This window comes from Lepidochelys kempii, chromosome 3, assembly GCF_965140285.1.
Source record: "Lepidochelys kempii isolate rLepKem1 chromosome 3, rLepKem1.hap1, whole genome shotgun sequence".
NCBI lineage: Eukaryota > Metazoa > Chordata > Testudines > Cheloniidae > Lepidochelys > Lepidochelys kempii.
This window is the reverse complement of record NC_136382.1, coordinates 138,481,523-138,501,845: the sequence shown is the minus strand read 5'-3', so window position 1 is coordinate 138,501,845 and position 20,323 is coordinate 138,481,523. Positions and strand designations below refer to the sequence as shown.

General features: G+C 40.5%; 1 protein-coding gene across 4 annotated transcripts in view; it reads right to left on the bottom strand.

Moving 5' to 3' along the window:
- CHRM3 (cholinergic receptor muscarinic 3) overlaps positions 1-20,323 on the bottom strand; it is a 458,695-nt gene that overhangs the window by 314,540 nt on the left and 123,832 nt on the right. For 3 of the 4 annotated variants that reach the window (XR_012157829.1, XR_013635514.1, XM_073335257.1), the window contains exon 2: positions 16,944-17,168. The exons of the other annotated variant lie outside the window; for it this stretch is intronic. The gene's annotated coding sequence lies outside the window, so the exon portion shown is untranslated. The remainder of the gene's footprint in view (positions 1-16,943; positions 17,169-20,323) is intronic. 4 annotated transcript variants of the gene reach the window in all.

Genomic DNA, 20,323 nt, shown 5'->3' with positions numbered 1-20,323 from the left:
AGAACAGGAATGGAGTCTTAGAACTTTGTAAGTAATCTAGCTAGGTATGTGTTAGATTATGATTTCTTTAAATGGCTGAGAAAATAGCTGTGCTGAATAGAATGAATATTCCTGTCTGTAAAAAGAAAAGGAGTACTTGTGGCACCTTAGAGACTAACCAATTTATTAGAGCATAAGCTTTCGTGAGCTACAGCTCACTTCATGAAACCTATTCCTGTCTGTGTGTCTTTTTTGTAACTTAAGGTTGTGCATAAAGGGATTCTCTATGTTTTGAATTTAATTACCCTGTAAGGTATTCACCATCCTGATTTTACAGAGGCGATTCCTTTACTTCTATTAAAAGTCTTCTTGTAAGAAAACTGAATGCTTTTTTCATTGTTCTAAGATCCAAGGATTTGGGTCTGTAGTCACCTATGCAAATTGGTGAGGATTTTTACCAAACCTTCCCCAGGAAGTGGGGTGCAAGGATTTTGGGGGGAAAGACATGTCCAAACTACGTTTTTTCAGGAACCCAGATGAAGTTTGGTGGTGGCAGTGGAAATTGCAAGGGCAAAGGGTAAAATTAATTTGTATCTTGGGGAAGTTTTAACCTAAGCTGGTAAAAGGAAGCTTAGGAGGTTTTCATGCAGGTGCCCACATCTGTGCCCTAGAGTTCAGAGTGGGGAAGGAACCTTGACACCCCTCTACAAATAAAATTAGAATTTTCCCACCAGAATACAGAATACTTTGCATCACATAAGCAGCAGAAAGCCGACATAATAGACAAAAAAATCTGGTAGTTTCTGTTGTCTAGCAAAAGTAGGCATTCATATGTTTAATGGCAGTTGCATGCATTTATATTTATTTTACTTGAAAGTGTCAGCTACTGAAGATGACCTTTCCCCTATATGCTGTTGATTATTCTGGAATGACATTCAAGAATATCCAATGCAGCTACTGATATTCTCATGTTTTTTTCTTATAAATATGTAACTTACCTGAAATCAATATCCCTCAAAAAGTGTGCCTTCACTTACATCCATATGGATTTGGAGGAGGTAGGGTCATATATAGAAGAAGAGAAGGAAACGGTGAAAAGCTCAAGCAGTATTTGTACTACAGAACATTAATATTTGAGATACACTTATGTTATTAAAGTGAAAGAAGGAAGACAACTAGAAAATGTTGCATTTACCCTTCCCTAAGGTTCAAGAACAAAGTGCAGTACAAGTGTCTCTGCATATTCCTAGAGAGCAACTAGTAAACTGTCATTGAATTGGGGTTAATTGACAATAAATGTCTAAATAACTGGGACACACTGAAAATATCAGCTCTCCTGGAAAAAAGAGAGTTTAAAATATTATCTTACATTATATTGTAATATTATCTGCCTGGGAGAAATACAGTTGAAACAGCCAACTTCCTCATGGCAGTTTCTTCTTAATGCATGTCAACTTCAGCTATGTGCACTTGGATTGAGAAGTGCAGGGATGACTCAGATTCTGTTTTTAACTTTCTCACTAGGGTCATTCATTCTCCTCTTCACCGCTACGTAGAACACCCAAGTTGGTGCAGCAAATACCCGCTACGCACACTAATTGGGATTATGAAACTTGAAAAGGAGCTGGAATTCTCAGGAACAAGAAAAGAAGAAAAATAATAGAAGCTTCAAAATCTATTTGAGTTACTGGATAAAATCTTATTGTATAAGGTGAGGTAAACTGTCAATAGGCTGACATTATAAGAGAGAAAATGGGACATCAAAAAACTATAAAATATGTACCAGGTTGTCATAAATATAAAGGGAAGGGTAAAACCCCTTTGAAATCCCTCCTGGCCAGGGGAAAACTCCTCTCACCTGTAAAGGGTTAAGAAGCTAAAGGGAACCTCGCTGGCACCTGACCAAAATGACCAATGAGGAGACAAGATACTTTCAAAAGCTGGGAGGAGGGAGAGAAACAAAGGGTCTCTGTCTGTCTTTATGCTGTCTTTGCCGAGGATAGATCAGGAATGGAGTCTTAGAACTTTTAGTAAGTAATCTAGCTAGGTATGCGTTAGATTATGATTTCTTTAAATGGCTGAGAAAAGAATTGTGCTGAATAGAATAACTATTTCTGTCTGTGTATCTTTTTTGTAACTTAAGGTTTTGCCTAGAGGGGTTCTCTATGTTTTTGAATCTAATTACCCTGTAAGGTATCTACCATCCTGATTTTACAGAGGTGATTTCTTTACTTCTATTTACTTCTATTTCTATTAAAAGTCTTCTTGTAAGAAAACTGAATGCTTTTTCATTGTTCTCAGATCCAAGGGTTTGGGTCTGTAGTCACCTATGCAAATTGGTGAGGCTTTTTATCCAACATTTTCCAGGAAAGGAGGGGTGCAAGTGTTGGGAGGATTGTTCATTGTTCTTAAGATCCAAGGGTCTGGGTCTGTAGTCACCTAGGCAAATTGCGGAGGCTTTTTACCAAACCTTGTCCAGGAAGTGGGGTGCAAGGTTTTGGGAAGTATTTTTTGGGGGAAAGACATTTCCAAACAGCTCTTCCCCAGTAACCAGTATTTGTTTGGTGGTGTTAGCGGCCAGTCCAAGGACAACGGGTGGAATATTTTGTACCTCGGGGAAGTTTTGACCTCAGCTGGTAAAGATAAGCTTAGGAGGTTTTTCATGCAGGTCCCCACATCTGTACCCTAGAGTTCAGAGTGGGGGAGGAACCTTGACACAGGTGACAAGTTTGAAATAACACTAAAACAAGTGCACAACAGTTGCTGGCACCTTTAGCTTCCTTGGTGCTCATCAACCACTGCCATACAGAAGAGTCACGTGCTTCCCAGACAGCACATCTTGTTAGGCTGCCCTGTAGGGAATGGAATGCGCTCAACTCCTATGGGTATTGAGTGTCTCATTTCACTAAATGACTCTTCCAGCTGATTAATGAATAGCATTGATGGACTTCCTCAGCCAGAAAGTGAGTGGAAATATTAAGGGAATTTGCAGGTGGAGGTTAAAGCTAATAAACATAAGGAGTTCTGACAGCACTGTAGATGCTCTGAAGAAAAGATAAGAATAAAAAAAAGGAGAGGCAGTCAGTGTGAAAAATCACAGATCCCACCACAGTATTTTACTTCATTCATGTGAGTTTTAACATACAATGATCCTTATCTTCTACATTATAAGGGATGATTTAGTGAGTGAATGAAATATAAGTGCAACTTTACCAACATTAAATCTAGGTTGGTGATACACTACCAATTCATGGGGCTGCCAGCTTAGAAAGATAGCTCTGGGGAAAAATTAACAATTCAAATCAGGGGATACAAGAAATAGAAAATGGCTCTGTCTCTTGAGGATAGGGAGCCATCTGGCCCATTTATAAGAATATTCTCTCCAATGGGTCAAAGAACAATGGAGATACTGGCTGCAGAGTCCGCAACTTATTTCCTTTTCATTGCCAAAAAACAGTACTGGAAGTGGCATCCTGAAAGTAGGATAGAAATCAGAGGAAACAAGGACAAAAAGGGATTGTTTTCAGAATGTTTTCCTAGAAATAGACATGTTTACAAACAGATAGCAAAATACCTAAACAAAAGAGCAATTTTGCAAGGAAGACTAAGATGCAAACGATATAAATTGGCTTTAAAGTTTAAAATAGCTTGAAGGTAAACATTTTTTTTTTGTCAATTGATAACAAATGCAAGCCTTCAAATTGCTAAAAAAAGTAACCTAACAGATGTTCTCACTTACTGAAACATAAGACAAGTCTACAAAAAAACCCACAATATTCAAATCACATTACTGATTTCATATAACCAATAAAAATAGATTTTTGAGAATGTATTTTTATTACATTTTAACCCACATCTCATTGCAAGTTAACCCCAGGCAATGAGAAAAATCAGTATCCCCTCCCCAACAAAATTAACACAATGCTCCGCTGACCAAAAGATGCTGGCAGCCAAAACTTAATGTACTCCTCTGCACTATTCTCATCCTTTGCTATTAGGGCCTAAGAATGTCCTACTTCAGGGAGTAACAAGATATTGGGAATATTTTTCTACTAATGTGATAAAAACAAATAAGATAAATTCTGATACTGCAGTATGTACTGTACTCTGCCATGTGGTAGTTTTATTAGCAGTAATTAATTGTTTTTATATGTAATTTATTCTCATAAAAATGTATCCTAAACCTATAAAAGCTAACATAAACAACTGCATTAGGCCTAAATATTGAAGAAGCTTCCAAAAAGAAGCAAGAGTATACTGGGTATGAGATGATACTTACAATATAAACAACATTAGATAAGAATATATCTTAAAGGTATAGGATTTCTGCTTTATTTTACAAAAAATGTGGCTACTTGGTCCATTTAGTAGGACATTTTTTTTTAAATATAGTCATTATTACATATGCCTTTATTATAGGTGGAGCAGAGGAAGAAGCCCATAAATTAGTTTTTCCCCAATACTTTCAAGTATGAAACCATTTCAATTACAGCAGAACTCAGAATTACAAACACCAGAGTTACGAACTGACCAGGCAACCACACACCTCATTTGGAACCGGAAGTATGCAATCAGGCAGAAGAAAAGAGAGAGAAGAAGAAAAAGGTAAATATAGTACAGTGTTAAATGTGAAACACTAAAAAAAAAAATAGAAGGAAAGCAGCATTTTTCTTCTCCATAGTAAAGTTTCAAAGCTGTATTAAGTCAATGTTCATTTGTAAACTTTTGAAAGAACCTTAACGTTTTATTCAGAGTTATGAACATTTCAGAGTTATGAACAACCTCCACTCCCAAGGTGTTTCTAACTCTGAGGTTCGATTGTACTTATAACTTTGCCAAACTTTAACTCTTTGGTGAGAAGATTTCCATTCCAGGAGTCTTATTTTTTTAGAAAGTTTTAGCAAAAATGGTTCAGATGTTTCTAGGAGTTAAATTAGGGAAAATATGTTGTTTTGCCCTCATTAATGAATTGGTTGCAAGAAAGTTATTTTTTAGAAGCTCTAATGCTGCTACACTTTTTATCCAGCCCCACACAGCACCTACATTTGTCTGGATTGAACACATATCATCTCCTACAGAATGACTCAACAGGCTCCATCTAGGGAAACAGGATGGTCAGCAGGGTTTTCCCTGCAATTGCTGCTCCAGAGAATCGTAGAACATTAGGATTGGAAGGGATCTCAGGAGGTCATCTAGTCCAACCCCCTGCTCAAAGTAGGACCAACCCCAACTAAATCATCCCAGCCAGGGCTTTGTCAAGCCAGGTCTTAAAAAGCCACTAGACACCTGAACAGATAGCTAGAAGACACTCTCCTGTGCTCTCAGTACTTCACTTCAGGGTGCCCACTCAGCGAGGAAGAGGAGAAACCGATCTGAAAACACGAGGTGTTAGGAATCAGGGGGAGGAGTTCTGAGGAGGAGATTGCAGGAGCCAGAGGGGGGTGAGAAGCAGAAAGGGAAAGAGGATCAGTAGCCAGAAGTGGGCGTGGAAAGCAGAGGGAGACAGGTGGGCAGTGTGTGTAGATTTGAATGGGTTGGCTGGAGTGGGAGAAAGATAATCAGAAGAGCATATCCCCTCCAGAACCTGGAATTTGAGCCCTGAGTCTCAGCCACTCCTCTGCTGTCAGCAAATAACTGTGAAACCCACTCTCAATCTGTGTTTTATCATCCTCTAGTGCCTGATCCACATTCAGCCTATTACTGCTACCAGTTAATCTGTTAGCTCAAATGGAATAGTTCTGTCCTTAGAGCTAAAAATCCAAATCCTATTGATGAAGCAAGCTGGGGGCCAACAAAGTTCTATGTGATAGAATTTCTGTTTGCTATGATGATATTTTTTCCACTTTGCTAAAAAAATAAATGAGACATTAAATCCCCAAAGTGAGTCTTGAGGGCAAAAATTGTGTGAAAGTCAGACACTACATCCATCCAACATCTTGACAGATGAAAAGAAACATGACAAAGTCAGACAGTCAGTCAATGGTGCTTGACAGTAGTGTGGGAAAAGAGCCCAAGGCAGACCTTCCCACAATGGCTACTCGCCAGATGGAGATTAGAGAACACACTGCTTCTCGGCTCACCTGCAGGCCTCAGCCTGGGCTCTCTGATAGCTCTCCGCAATGACTGCGCTAGCCTTGTCCTGGCTTCTCCAGACTAAGCAGTTGTGGGCAGGGTTCTGCCAGTTGTCATTGAGAATGCTGAATTTCTTCAGACCTTGCTGGACCTTATTGTTGTATTGGTGAATTGGCCTTCCTCTGCGTCACAGGCAGTTCTTGAGTTGACCACAGAGTACAGCCTTCGGGAGACTATCTTGAAGCATATGCTCCATGTGTCTCAGCCAGCAAAGCCTGCATAGACTGTAGGCTGGTTCTCTCAAAGACCTTGTTGTTAGCCACCCATTGGTCCCAAGTGACTCCAAGGACTTTTCTGAGACAGTGAATGTGGAAGCTGTTCAATCTCTGCTCCTGCTTGGAATATGTGACCCAGCTTTCACAGCCATAAAGGAGAGTACTGCGGACCCAAGTCTGATAAACGGAGACTTTCATGTTCAGGGTTAGCAGCTTGTTGATACAGACATGTGAGGTAAGTTTGCCAAAGGTAACAGAGGCTTTGCTGATTCTCACATCAAGTTATCTATCAAGGCTAAGTGAGCTGGTTAAGGTTGAGCTAAGATACAGAAGCGATCCACATTCTCCAGAGTTTCATTATTGACATAGATTTTAGGTGGGATGTTGGTACCCTGTGACATGACAACTGTTTTCTTGATACTGGTTACTATGCCAATCTGAATACATGCATCAGAGAACTTATTCAACACGTGAGTTAGAGACAAATACACTGCCATCTTCAAAGTTTTTTTTGTATTGTTAGTATCTGTACGTGTAGGGGCTTTGTGCTGGGAGAGAAGCTGAGCCCTGATTAGGGGGCGGGGCTTCCCTGACTAGGGGTACTATAAAGGTAGCAGCCAGTCAGGCAGTGGCACAGGAGCTAGCAAACAGAGCTGTAAACAGGGGAGTTGGAGTGGGAGTTCTGTTGGAGGAGAAGGTGGGAAGGCTATGACAGATTCAGAGGTGGCAGTGGGAGTGACCCATGTAGCAGATGACACAATGAAGATGACTGGATGTGGAAGCTGTGGTATGTACATGATCCTGGAGGGGGCACCTGGTAAGAGTTTTGTCTGCATGAAATGCCGTCTGATAGAGCTGATGGAGGAAAAGATCAGAGGTTTGGAGATGCAGGTGGAAAGTCTGGTAGAGTTTAGGAAGGGGTTTGAGCAGATTATGGAGCAAAGACATGAGGTATCTGAAGGGAAAAGCTCAGACTTGCAGATGGAAGCAGGACTAGGGAATTCTGAGGGGAGACTGGGTGAGGAAAGTGGTCAGTGGAAGCATGTGACTAAAAGAACTAGGCAGAGGAAAAGACAGGCTAGTGAAGGAGAAATAGAGCTTCAGAATAGGTTTGCAGAGTTGGAAAATGAAGAAGGGGCTCAGCAGGTAGTCACTGAAGGTGACAGGGCAAGGAAGAAGAGAAGAGCGGTTAGTCCTATAGGAAAAGGGGAAGAGTTAATGGAGATTACACCAAATATGAGCCCCAGGAGGATACAGGATGGGTTAAAAAGGATTACAAGGGAGAATGGGAATGGAAAAAACTTGCAGCCAGAGGGAACAGGGGATAGACTGGAGAATAGCACCGTCACTAGGAAAAGGCAGGTCTATGTGATTGGGGACTCTTTATTGAGAAGAATAGATAGGCCTGTAACCAGAGCTGATCCAGAAAATAGGAGGGTGTGCTGTCTTCCAGGTGCTAAGATACGGGATGTAGACCTGAGGTTAAAAAGGATTCTAAAGGGAGCGAGAAAGAATCCCCTAATTATCCTTCATGTGGGAACAAATGATACGGCTAGATTCTCACTGGAAAGTATTAAGGGAGACTATGTTAGGCTGGGGAGGACGCTTAAGGAAATTGAGGCTCAGGTGATCTTTAGTGGGATTCTGCCTGTTCCTAGAGAAGGGCAACAAAGGTGTGACAAGATTATGACTATCAATAGATGGCTTAGGCAGTGGTGCTATAAGGAGGGCTTTGGGATGTATGGCCATTGGGAGGCATTCATGGATAGAGGACAGTTCTCTCGGGATGGACTTCATCTGAGTAGGGAAGGAAATAGACTTCTAGGATGGAGGCTGGCACAACTGATTAAGAGAGCTTTAAACTAGGAATTTGGGGGAGATGGTTGGGAGATGTCCAGGTAATCTCCACGCCAGAATTTAGCATAGAGTGGAAAGAAAATGAAGTAAGAGTGGATACAGCTGTAGGTAGGAGGAAGGGCAGTGTAGATACAAGTCTAATAGGTTATACTGGTAGTAAAATAACCGTGCCTAATAGGGTACAGAATGTGAGTGAGGCCAAACAGCAAAAATTAAGATGTTTGTACACTAATGCAAGGAGCCTAGGTAACAAAATGGAGGAACTAGAGTTACTGGTGCAGGAAGTGAAACCAGATATTATAGGTATAACAGAGACCTGGTGGAATAGTAGTCATGACTGGGCTACAGGTATTGAAGGGTATGTGCTGTTTAGGAAAGACCGAAATAAAGGTAAAGGTGGTGGAGTAGCACTGTATATCAATGATGAGATAGAATGTAAAGAAATAAGAAGCGATGAAATGGATATGACTGAGTCTGTCTGGGCAATAATTAAAATGGGGAAGAAAACTATTAGAGCCTCCCCTGGGATAGTGCTTGGGGTGTGCTATAGACCGCCGGGATCTAATTTGGATATGGATAGAGCCCTTTTTAATGTTTTTAATAAAGTAAATACTAATGGAAACTGTGTGATCATGGGAGACTTTAACTTCCCAGATATAGACTGGAGGATGAGTGCTAGTAATAATAATAGGGCTCAGATTTTCCTAGATGCGATAGCTGATGGATTCCTTCAACAAGTAGTTGCTGAACCGACTAGAGGGGATGCCATTTTAGATTTGGTCTTGGCGAGTAATGAGGATCTCATAGAGGAAATGGTTGTAGGGGATAATCTTGGCTCAAGTGATCATGAGCTAATTCAGTTCAAACTGAATGGAAGGATTAACAAAAATAAATCTGCAACTAGGGTTTTTGATTTCAAAAGGGCTGACTTTCAAAAATTAAGGAAATTAGTTAGGGAAGTGGATTGGACTGAAGAATTTATGGGTTTAAAGGTAGAGGAGGCCTGGGATTATTTTAAATTAAAGCTGCAGAAGCTATCGGAAGCCTGCATCCCAAGAAAGGGGAAAAAATTCATAGGCAGGAGTTGTAGACCAAGCTGGATGAGCAAGCATCTTAGAGAGGTAATTAAGAAAAAGCAGAAAGCATATAGGGAGTGGAAGAAGGGAGGGATCAGTAAGGAAAGCTACCTTATTGAGGTCAGAATATGTAGGGATAAAGTGAGACAGGCTAAAAGTCAAGTAGAGTTGGACCTTGCAAAGGGAATTAAAACCAATAGTAAAAGGTTCTATAGTCATATAAATAGGAAGAAAACAAAGAAAGAAGAAGTGGGACCGCTAAAAACTGAGGATGGAGTGGAGGTCAAGGATAATCTAGGCATAGCCCAATATCTAAACAAATACTTTGCCTCAGTCTTTAATAAGACTAAAGAGGATCTTAGGGATAATGGTAGCATGATAAATGGGAATGAGGATATGGAGGTAGACATCACCATATCTGAGGTAGAAGCGAAACTCAAACAGCTTAATGGGGCTAAATCGGGGGGCCCAGATAATCTTCATCCAAGAATATTAAAAGAATTGGCACAAGAAATTGCAAGCCCATTAGCAAGAATTTTTAATGAATCTGTAAATTCAGGGGTTGTACCATATGATTGGAGAATTGCTAACATAGTTCCTATTTTTAAGAAAGGGAAAAAAAGTGATCCAAGTAATTATAGGCCTGTTAGTTTGACATCTGTAGTATGCAAGGTCTTGGAAAAAATTTTGAAGGAGAAGGTAGTTAAGGACATTGAAGTCAATGGTAAATGGGACAAAATACAACATGGTTTTACAAAAGGTAGATCGTGCCAAACCAACCTGATTTCCTTCTTTGAGAGAGTAACAGATTTTTTAGATAAAGGAAACGCAGTGGATCTAATTTATTTAGATTTTAGTAAGGCGTTTGATACTGTGCCACATGGGGAATTATTAGTTAAATTGGATAAGATGGGCATCAATAGGAAAATTGAAAGGTGGATAGGGAATTGGTTAAAGGGGAGACTACAACGGGTCCTACTGAAAGGTGAACTGTCAAGTTGGAGGGAGGTTACCAGTGGAGTTCCTCAAGGATCAGTTTTGGGACCAATCTTATTTAATCTTTTTATTACTGACCTGAGCACAAAAAGTGGGAGTGTGCTAATAAAGTTTGCAGATGATACAAAGCTGGGAGGTATTGCTAATTTAGAGAAGGACAGGGATACCCTACAGGAGGATCTGGATGACCTTGTAAACTGGAGTAATAGGAATAGGATGAAATTTAATAGTGAGAAGTGTAAGGTCATGCATTTAGGGATTAATAACAAGAATTTTAGTTATAAGCTAGGGACGCATCAACTAGAAGTAACGGAGGAGGAAAAGGACCTTGGAGTATTGGTTGATCATAGGATGACTATGAGCTGCCAATGTGATATGGCTGTGAAAAAAGCTAATGTCGTCTTGGGATGCATCAGGAGAGGTATTTCCAGTAGGGATAAGGAGGTTTTAGTACCGTTATATAAGGCACTGGTGAGACCTCACCTGGAATACTGTGTGCAGTTCTGGTCTCCCATGTTTAAGAAGGATGAATTCAAACTGGAACAGGTACAGAGAAGGGCTACTAGGATGATCCGAGGAATGGAAAACTTGTCTTATGAAAGGAGACTCAGGGAGCTTGGCTTGTTTAGCCTAACTAAAAGAAGGTTGAGGGGAGATATGATTGCTCTCTATAAATATATCAGAGGGATAAATACCAGAGAGGGAGAGGAATTATTTAAACTCAATACCAATGTGGACACAAGAACAAATGGATATAAACTGGCCACTAGGAAATTTAGATTAGAAATTAGACGAAGGTTTCTAACCATCAGAGGAGTGAAGTTTTGGAATAGCCTTCCGAGGGAAGTAGTGGGGGCAAAAGATCTATCTTGCTTTAAGATTAAACTCGATAAGTTTATGGAGGAGATGGTATGATGGGATAACATGGTTTTGGTAATTAAATATTCATGGTAAATAGGCCCAATGGCCTGTGATGGGTTTTTAGATGGGGTAAGATCCAAGTTACCCGGGAAAGAATTTTCTGTAGTATCTGGCTGATGAATCTTGCCCATATGCTCAGGGTTTAGCTGATCGCCATATTTGGGGTCGGGAAGGAATTTTCCTCCAGGGCAGATTGGAAGGCCCTGGAGGTTTTTCGCCTTCCTCTGTAGCATGGGGCACGGGTCACTTGCTGGAGGATTCTCTGCTCCTTGAGGTCTTCAAACTACAATTTGAGGACTTCAATAGCACAGATATAGGTGTGAGGTCTTTTTTAGGAGTGGTGGGTGAAATTCTGTGGCCTGCATTGTGCAGGAGGTCAGACTAGATGATCATAATGGTCCCTTCTGACCTAAATATCTATGAATCTATGAAAGAGCAAATCCCGAATAGTGACCTGGGTGACATGCCTTTTGCTCTGAAATATTCTGATGTTGAACAAGCTGCCATCTAACCTTTATTTAATTACTACACCAGATTGACTGTTTCCAAAAGCATACTTACGGAGAATTGGGAAGAAGATGCCAAAACTGATAGGCCCTAAGATGCAGCCTTGCTTCATGCCAGCATTAATACTAAACTCAGATGATGTTTCATTTTCATACTGGATAGTTGCCTTCATTCCCTCATGGAACTCCTTAAATAGGAAGAGCACTTTGTGTGGACAGCCAGTTTTCGACAGGTATATGCCATTCCTGCTAACTCTGTCAAAGGCCTTGCTACACACAGAGGTGCCTGTTGTTCACAGCATTTTTCTCGCAACCAGCGCATTGTGAAGGACATGTCAGTCACGGAGCATCTGGCTCCCACACTGGCTCTCAGGATAAGTTCTCTCAGCAAGGACTTGAGTCTTTTCAGCAGGACCCTCATAAGCACCTTGCTGACCACACTGAGCAGAGATATCCATCAGTAGTTGTTACAGTCTGCTCTGTCCCCTTTATTTTTTGTAAAAAGTGATTATGTTTGCATCTTTCAGACCTTGGGGGTTTCTTCCCAGGAGGCACAGAGAAGCTCCTGGACGTCGCTCACAGGCTCTCTTCCTGCCCTGCCGTTAGGTGCTCCGGAGACATCTGGTGGTTGCATGCTGCTTTCCCAGGCAAAACCTCTTTGATAGCTTTCTCCACATCAGTGGCTCTCAAAATTATTTATCATTGTGTGCAGCACATGCAGCCCACAATGTGTTATCTGGGCCCCAGGGGCCAGGTGGCAGGGCAGCAGCAGCCCAGACCCCAATCCTGGACCCCGGACTCCTGCCATGCAGGGACGGCCAGCTGCCTGTCCTGGATCCCCAAACCTGAAGGGCTGGGTGGCAGCCCTGGATCCCTGACCCCACCATGCTGGGCAGCAGGGCAGCCCAGAGCCCACCATGCCAGGCAGTTGGGAACCCAGACCCTGCCATGCAGGCCAGCCTTTAGCATACAGATGAGCGGGGCCACAGCTGTGTGCTAATCGGGCCGCATGTTGCGAACCACTGCTCTACATGTTCAAGAGTTGGTGTTTGGTCCAGTCCCTGCATCTTTGGAAGCTGGGGGATGGCAGCTAAGACAGTATGACAGATAAAGTCATCCTTTGAGTAGAGTTCTTAGTAATGCTCAGTCCATTGGTCAAGTTGTTCTTGCCTATCAGTCAGGATGGTACCATCTTTTGTTTTCAGGTTTGCAGTCTTTTTACAAATTGAACCACGTGTCTCTTTGATTCCATCATAGGTACCATGAAGTTCCCTCTTTCAAAGCAGGTCTGAATCTTTTTTGGATAGGCCTTGCCAATAGTTCTGGGCACATTCTCTGGTGGCTTTCTGGACTGCAGCCTCTTTGAACTTAAGATTTCTGGACTTATTTGGTTGTTGAAGTAAAGTTAGGTGAGCTTGCTTTTTCTTTCCTATGAGTGGGAGCAGCAGATATTCTGATGCTGCGAATCAGTCAGGTTGTTTTTTCTTTGTTGTTCCAAAGAAATCCTTTTCAGCAGCCAGTGTCTTATTCTTGACATTTTCCCACAAGATGTCATAATCAGGGGAATCAAGTAGATCTTTTTTCAGAAACACGCTCAAGCACACATTGAAACTTTGCATATGTGTCAGAGTCCTTCATGTTAGTGATGCTGAGGTGAGATGCGTCTTTTGAATTCACATATTGGATCTTTTTATGATGTAATTGGAGCTTTGTCCTGACAAGGGTATGGCCAGCGTTGCAATCAGCGCTATGCATTGGTCAAGCATGTGGTACATCGTGAATGTTTCTGTGACAGATCAAGGTGAGGTCAAGTTGATGCTAGTGTCCTGAGCGGGTTGCCTCCATGTGATCTTGCTGCTACTGTTGCCAGCAAAATAGGTATTTGAGACTATCAGATCACAAGAGGTGCAAAGCTCAAGGACACACTGGCCATTTTTGTTGATGCTACCTGTGCTGTGTTAGCCAATGATGTATCCCCAATCTTTGCAGTGATTACCCACATGGGCACTGAAATCACAGAGTCTGTTCCTCAGGGGGAGATTCTTGAAGAAATCACCGAGTCTGTTCCTTAGAGGGACATTCTTGAGGATTTGTTCCAGTTGAAAATAGAACTCCCCTTTTTGCTGTTTGGAGTAGTCAAGTATTGGCCTGTAGATGGACAGAAGAGTCTGGGTTCCAGAGTTCATATTCCCATCCAGCCACGTGATCCTCTCATTGATAAATACCAGAAGGGTAAATGCACAGAGGACAGACTTCTTGACAGCAAAACTGACAGTATAACCTTGGTTCATTTTCCGGTTTCCCAGACCAGCAGAAGTGGTAATTTACTTCATCTAGTGATCCAGTTTCAAAAAGACCCATCTCACTGAGGGCTGCAATATCGACTTCCAGTAGTTCTCTGTCAATTATGGCTGTTTTCTGAAATTCATGGTCTTTCAGTTTAAGGCCGGTTAGCATAGTGCAAACATTCCAACAAGCAATAATTAGTTTAGAGCCAGGAAAGAAGTTGGAAGGAAGCTTTTTAGCCCACCTTTTCTAGGGCTTTCCATGAATTGGGATATGCAGGCCACTCCTACATAGGGCTGCTTGGACATCTGAGTGGCTGCTGAATGCCTGGGTTCTTCCCCACCAGGCCGAGCAACCATCAAGCACAGACCTTTGATGTTTATGCCTAGGCAAAACAAAGAAGGAAGGGGTTGCCATAGGCCTTCCACCTTCTCTCTTGGCAGGAACTATAGAACTCTAACGGCAAGATGATGATCAAGATGATTGGTACAGGCCTGCTGCAGCTTCTAGCTGGACCACCACTCTGAGATGAAGGAAGTATCTGCCTTATCGCAACTGCGCCTTTTCTAAATGGCTGTGGTCCCGGTAGTGTGGGTACCATTGGCCAACAGGATACTGGCTCATCCTTTTTCTGGGGACATTTCCTACACCCAGGGGGTTCCACTACCCTGTCCTTGTGCACCATTGGGGCTTCCCAAGGGGAGACAGGTTTATTGATTGGCACTGGTCACTCGCCATTGCATCGCTGGCTGTACCGTCTACACATCCAGTGGTGAATCCTAGAGGAACCAGGCAGAGATCAGTCTGAAAGTCAGACACTAAACAAGAAAATCATGAGGAACCTTGGCACAATAGCCCAAAACAGAAAAAAAGCAAAATGCAGAGAAATGCCTTCAGACAGTCATAGCAGCAATAATATTTCCCTTTAAAATATCTATAAAAACGAGACCACAACTTCAAAGCTGAAACAAACATGCTTTCTTGACAGACGACAAAGTTTTGCTGCATGGGGATAAGTGATTAGAAATTCCCTTCTTCCCCCAACCATATGCCTGTCACATCTACTGAGCTGCATGGCTCTGGTGCAGAGCTACTGGTAATAACAAGGCCAATGGCTCCAATTTTCAATACTGGCTGCTCGTCAGCTTGCAAATAAATGGTCTTTAATTGACCCTCCAAAGCACTGCTTGTGGGATAATCAATATTACTACACCACCTTTCCCACCCTTTAAAATAAGGCAATTGCCAAGGGTAGTAGTATACCACGCCAGCTGCCACTTATGAATTAACTCATCCAAAAACATGAGCAGAGAACTGTTTCAAGGCTGGTGACATTAAAATGTAAAACATAGTTCACCACTCTTTTCTCTATGTCCTATCAATTTAAAAATCTCTTAACAAAACAATTATTGTAATTTAATAAAATCTGAACCAACAAAGAAAGATGCTTTGATTTAAATGTAATTCTGTGTGTGGTCACAAATTTATCCCTGTATAGTTATTATTCAAGATAGTTATATTGTACTATGCACAAAGGAATGTAAATTTATAACTGTGTTTTATACAAAATAATAATATAACTGTGTTCCTAATACATCCTTTACAAAACACTGAATTGTAATGTTTTATCTTCAAGTGTTTTAATCAGGGCACAAAGAGATAGCCAGGAATTTTTCCTGGCTCAAAAGTAGTTGCTGTCCTTCAGAGCACATTAATATAAATTTTATTACTATTAAATAGTAAATGAAGAGATTTACATCCTTGTCATTCAGACACAATTTGGTGGTGCTCTCTGTGAGTTCTTGCCATCTCTCCTGTAAATATACATCTTTTCAGACACGCCAAAGTTTTGTTGTTTTGTTTTGTTTTATTTGAGAGATTCCGCTTAAGCAGGGACAGTCAAAGCCTGTCATTTTGCAAAATATTTTTGAGTTTTGCAAAACTAATTTGATTCATGAGCCATTTTGTTTGAAATCTTAAACCAGGTAGTTTGTTTTCCAAAGACTGAGTCAAATTTAAGAACAAAACAAGATGATTTTTTAGCCAAAGGGAAGCTTCTGTTGTATTAGAAATAAAACACTGCTCTCCAAAACTAAGCTTGTAACAAGAAATGCCTTACATATTTTATTAAATAGCATTTCTGTTTTTGATCAGAATTTCTCTCTTTTGTTTCCCCTTCATTTTTCAAAGGCTATTTGTTTTTCACTCTTCTGTAGTCACTACTAAGTGTTTTTTTTTAAACTGAAAAATTAAGCATGTCGATGCATAAATCACAGAAAGGCAAGATCTGAAATACAATAAATCCAAAACACCTTTATAATCATAAAACACAGAAGGATAGTCCTACATTAAGCCTAGTTCTCTATTGTAAACAATAACTAAGAAACAGAAATATAAAATAAGGATCTGTCTTCTGTCTTAGGCATTTCTACTGTGTCTACTACTACAGTACCTAAGCACTATCACACCACTGAACACAGAAGTTCAACAATCCAGAAATAAACCATGACCATGCAAAGAATAAAAGTATCAGCTTAAATTTGGAAATTATGAACTAAAACAAATGAATGGCTAGTAGTAAATAAACTACAGCACTGATTCTGTTAGAATGTGCTCCATTTTCCCCTCTTTTGTCAATATATAATTTAGATCCCATTATGTTCATGTAGGTTTAAAGGTAGGTAAAATAAATTTACCTAGCGCTAATCCTCATTTTCTCTAGAAAGGTTTTCAGCTTTTTAAAGAAATCTCAGCTCCAGTGATTTTATCCTGAGGAAAGTGGATGTGAATAGGGGAGAGAAAAAGAGGCATGAGGTAACTGATTGCACTATGTTTTTTGTTTTAGATGGAGAGGATAGTATCGCTTTGGTTTTAACTGACAACACACTCAGGAAATTTCCTTTGTAACTCATCTTCATTGAAGGTGATGTTGATAAGTTTGTTGCCTATACTGACAGTTTAGTCAAGCAACTTACCAATCACTGGAGAAGAGACAAAGGAGTTGAGGAGCACACATCTCTTTCCGAAGAAGCCATTGCAGCTGCCAAAAGTTACCAATAAAGAGTAGAAAACAAAACTTAGATGTTGGAAAAGAAGCTCAACAATCTTGAAAAGGGTGGATGAAGAAAAAAAAAGGCAGAATCATCGGGATTCTAGAGGCAGCTGTCTCCTCTGAAACCTGACTTCTACAGGTGGAAGATCTAGAAGGTAAAAAACATTTAAAGTGGATTAACTATCTGGACTTAGTTCCAAGATTTTTCCAATAAAAATCAACACACATCAATTAATATTTACCTCTGTAACTGCTATGATCACAGTTAAAATGTAAATATTCCCTCAGTTACCATGCTGCAGTATCTGAAATACTACAGTATTTCACTAGTCTATGTAGAAAAAGATTCAATAACTCCTCAGATACCAGGGCATATGGGAATTGTAATTATATTATCTTTTTCCAGGCAAAACAATTTTTATAATGGATTTTGTTTCACCAAAAATTTCTTGTGGATGTAACTAACATTTGCAACTTTAATCCTATCTTTAAGTATTTTTGCTGAAGTTTACTTTTGTACATCCAGCCAAACTGAAGATTTTCCTGCCCAATAACGTGAAAGTATTTGATTCCCCAGAAGATGCTGAAGTTTTTCTTAATAAAGTCAAGAAGGCTCACTGAGGTCAGATACCTGAACACTACCTAATCATAAACAAAAAGTTTACCCATAACAATTTTCACTGCATCATTTCCCCAGTCGCTTGATTTTCTTCATATTGTATATATATATATATATAATCTTATTTTCCAATTTGTACTCAAAGACTTTTCTCCTGCCAATATATCTTTCCTGTTACTTTTCTCAGACCTTCCCTCTCTCTGAGTCTCTAGCAAGTTTGGGACAATGTAGTTTTCCTTTTTTTGTAACATTTTGGATTTTTTTAAATTCAATGTTTTGGAAAGGAAATATACACTTACATGTACAGGCAACCCTCTTGCCAGTTTTTTTATTTATTTTTTTAAATCTGGAATATGAACTATAAATGAGTAACAGTAGAGAGAAAAGTGCTTAATTTCACAACAAAAATGAGAAATGCATTTTATTTCTAATTTGCAAAGAGATTTATTTATTATTAAGGCAATATATGTGTGGGTGTATTCTTCTGCAAATTGTTAAGGGTAGTTGGATTTCCAGCTGCAGATTAGAAGTACTATTTGCTATCTCCCTCTCATTTTCCACTATTTCCTGGCTGACTAATCTTAAAAGACTATGGTCAAAGTTTTCAAAAGGGCTCTCACACAATCAGGGGTTTGATTTTCAGAAAAGAGCCCAGCTTCCACTTAAGCACCAGAGTGGCCAGATTTCAGGCTAACTCAGCATGTTGGGTGCTGAATACTTTTGAAAATCTGACCCAAAGTGAAAATCCAAAGACAGAAGAATAAAACCACATAATTTAACAGTTTATAAACAGCCGTAGTGTTGCATCTCAGTGATGGCTGTATTTCAGTATTGCATACAATTATTTTTCTGTGGGTTTATATAATTTGATAACTTTGTGAAGAGATTTCTGACCCTTTAGTAGGAAAAGATGTCAGATGGAAATGTAAGACACTATTGTGGGGCAGAGGGAAATGGAGGAAGGATTGGTCCTCCTAAATTCACCCAAAGAAAGGATCTTTTATATGAATGGATGTGGTATCTCCTCAGAGGGGAGGGTCTGCTGCATCCATGGTACAAACAACACACACCCTCCCCTTGGACTCCACAGAGAACTTCCATGGATTTGGTGTTCCATATGTAGGTTAAGATGGGCAAGTCAGAGGAATGCTCTTCATTCCACCCCAATCTGGCACGCAGCAGAAACTCACTTACAAGTTAATACAGCCTCCATACTTTTGTAGTAAAATGAAAGGTCATAGAGGCAGATGCCAGCTGGGAAGTCCTCTTCATGGCAAGAGCTACAAGGATCCTAGACCTCTTGTGGTGCTCAAGTGATTAATGAATACTTTATGTATGCATCTTGATAGGTTTTTTTGGTATTTTTAATGAACTACATTAATATATTAGAGTTTGCATACAGTGTTGGGGTGAAGGATGGGAGATTGATCATGGACCTCCATGTTATAGTTAAATGCCAAGTAATTTCCTCATTAAATTAAAGTACAAAATTTGTCAACTCTTCCTTCTATTTGCATTTGCCTGGAATGAGACAAACCACCATTACCATGAAAGGCTGAAACCTTGAGATTTCCGTGGCTCAATACTTGTAAAAGTATTTACAAAGGAATTCTGCTAGGTCATTGACCACTGAAAGCTGGAAGAAAGTAAATCAACAATGTTCAGTGTAATCCCTCATAAAATTTTACAGTGAGTCACCAGTCACAAATAGCTTCCTGCTCATTTAGAAAGATACGAGGTTATGGGAGAGGGTTGAACGAATGAACAAAACGATCCATGTACGTCTTTTCCCTAAAAGGTTGGCTCTGAAGAGGATACAGAAGGACTAAAGGCAAAGCGGATGGGAGCTTTTCAGTTTTGTGCGGCGGACATTACTTATAGAAAAGGGTAACGAGGAGAATGTGGGAACATGTAGAGAAAAGTACTGGGAAGATGATGAGATCCAGAGCAGTAATAGATTGATTTTAGGGGCATATTTTCAGGGAGGTGGCCTGTCTTTAGCAGGTTCAAGCTGTGTCTGCAACACTGTGACCCTAAGAGCATCCCAATGCCAGAGGGCAAGGGGCTCCCTGGTATATAACAATGAGTCTCAGCTGGCCTGACCAACTCAGTGCACCCCAACTCACTGTTGTCATAATCTGTATCTAAAAGGGATCATGTAAGGTATCTTATGTGAACTGGTATCATGGTGGTCGTTAACGTTACTTTGTGGTGTACATATGGTGACATACGAAAATTATAAATTTGTGCTGGTAATACGTGAAATATGGAAAATGTGTTGGCGGGGTGCCTTGATCCCTTAGACAAAGGAATGTGGTTCCAGCTGCTTGAATGCATCTCCAGTGTAAATTGAGCAAGGAAAGAAAATGGAAGTACAGTTACATAAAGGTAAACACAGCCACGAAACTAGGGAGTTGGAGAGATAGCCACTTAACTATCAGGAGGGGTGGGGGGAAGGATACTGCAGAAATTAACAGGGTATCAGCCACCTGGTGAACACAGCAAGCTGAGCTCATAGGGCAACTTCCTGACATTGAAAACAAAGATAAACTTTGAGAATAGAAGCAGAGAGAGAAAGCCCTTTTGGCACCCTTCACCTGAGGAGACAAACCAACCAAGTGCTTTAGGCTTTGTGTTGGATCCTGGCTATGGACTGGCCAAGCATGCTGGAAGAACAACTAGGG